Genomic DNA, 2,500 nt, shown 5'->3' on the forward strand with positions numbered 1-2,500 from the left:
CTGGCTTCGGTATCTTCAATAACAATTTAACCGTCTCCCATAAGCTCGATAATCCTGCTTCTGTTTACGTCGCAGAATTAGCTGCAATTCAGTACACCCTAGGGATTATCGAAAAAATGCCCACGGACCATTATTTCATCTTTACGGACAGTCTCAGTTCCATTGAGGCTCTCCGATCGATGAAAGATGTTAAGCACTCTCCGTATTTCCTGGGGAAAATACGGGAACATCTGAGTGCTTTATCCGAAAAATCTACTCAGATTACCTTAGCGTGGGTCCCTTCTCACTGCTCGATACCGGGTAATGAGAAAGCGGACTCTTTGGCTAAGGTGGGCGCAACAAACGGTGATATTTATGAAAGACCAATTGCCTTTAATGAATTTTTCGCACTTGTACGTCAGAATACGATCATCAGTTGGCAAAATGCTTGGACCAGAGGGGAATTGGGAAGGTGGTTACATTCCATAATCCCCAAAGTATCGACGAACCCGTGGTTCAAGGGGTTGGATGTAGGTCGGGATTTCATTTGCGTGATGTCCCGGCTTATGTCCAATCACTATAGATTTGACGCGCTCCTCCGTCGTGTTGGGCTCGGGGAAAGTGGTATCTGTGCCTGTGGTGAAGGTTATCACGACATAGAGCATGTGGTTTGGTCATGCCCTGTACACCGTGACGCCAGGTCTAAATTAATAGCTTCCCTGCAGGCCGAGGGTAGACAGCCGGCTGTTCCTGTTCGTGATGTCTTGGCGAGCCGTGACCTATCCTACATGTCCCTTATATACGTTTTCCTGAAATCCATCCACGCCCCAGTCTAGTCCCGTTCCCCTCCGTCTACACCCAACAAAACGACAAGAACACGTTTGAACCTTAAGCACAAAACCAGCAACCAGACCCCGCACAACAGAACCAGGACCCAAGGACTACGAGCCTCTGTCCCAACTCACGACATCGTGGCTCAGCAGAACGAATCCATACATGCCATTCGACGATTATCAGACGACCATTGAACAACAAAACACTGATTGGAAATCCCATGCTAGTTTTAAGTTAGACTTAATTTCAGCTCGTAGTCGGCAGCGAGGATAAAAAATTTGCTTTAGTTTTTAAGTCATCAGATATAATTGGCGCCGTTAAACATTAAATTGTATTTGTGCCGTGTCAAATAAATGTTATGTGAAGAAAAAAAAAAAAAAAATAATAATAATAATAATAATAATAATAATAATAATAATAATAATAATAATAATAATAATAATAATATTAATAATAATAATAATAATAATAATAATAATAATAATAATAATAATAATAATAATAATAATAATAATAATAATAATAATAATAACAATAATAATAATAATAATAATAATAATAACAATAATAATAATAATAATAATAATAATAATAATAATAATAATAATAATAATAATAATAAAAATAAGAATAGTAATAATAATAATAATAATAATAATAATAATAATAATAATAATAATAATAATAATAATAATAATAATAATAATAATAATAATAATAATAATAATAATAATAATAATAATAATAATAATAATAATAATAATAATAATAATAATAATAATAATAATAATAATAATAATAATAATAATAATAATAATAATAATAATAATAATAATAATAATAATAATAATAATAATAATAATAATAATAATAATAATAATAATAATAATAATAATAATAATAATAATAATAATAATAATAATAATAATAATAATAATAATAATAATAATAATAATAATAATAATAATAATAATAATAATAATAATAATAATAATAATAATAATAATAATAATAATAATAATAATAATAATAATAATAATAATAATAATAATAATAATAATAATAATAATAATAATAATAATAATAATAATAATAATAATAATAATAATAATAATAATAATTATAATAATAATAATAATAATAATAATAATAATAATAATAATAATAATAATAATAATAATAATAGGGGAAAGTGATCTAATGCGGACCTGTTCTGATTCTGACATAATCATTCACCGCACCGAGACATACACCACAGTCCGGGTGTTTGGATTCTCAGCTACACGCGATGATGACGATCGATCATGCCAAGCACTGTATACGGGATGATACACTACGTGCCGGCTACGTGACATAACCATCCACCGCACCCGAGACATACACCACAGACCGGGTGTTTGGATTCTCAGCTACACGCAATGATGACGATCGATCATGCCAAGCACTGTATACGGGATGATACACTACGTGCCGGCTACGTGACATAACCATCCACCGCACCCGAGACATACACCACAGACCGGGTGTTTGGATTCTCAGCTACACGCAATGATGACGATCGATCATGCCAAGCACTGTATACGGGATGATACACTACGTGCCGGCTACGTGACATAACCATCCACCGCACCCGAGACATACACCACAGACCGGGTGTTTGGATTCTCAGCTACACGCAATGATGACG

This window comes from Wyeomyia smithii, chromosome 3, assembly GCF_029784165.1.
Source record: "Wyeomyia smithii strain HCP4-BCI-WySm-NY-G18 chromosome 3, ASM2978416v1, whole genome shotgun sequence".
NCBI lineage: Eukaryota > Metazoa > Arthropoda > Insecta > Diptera > Culicidae > Wyeomyia > Wyeomyia smithii.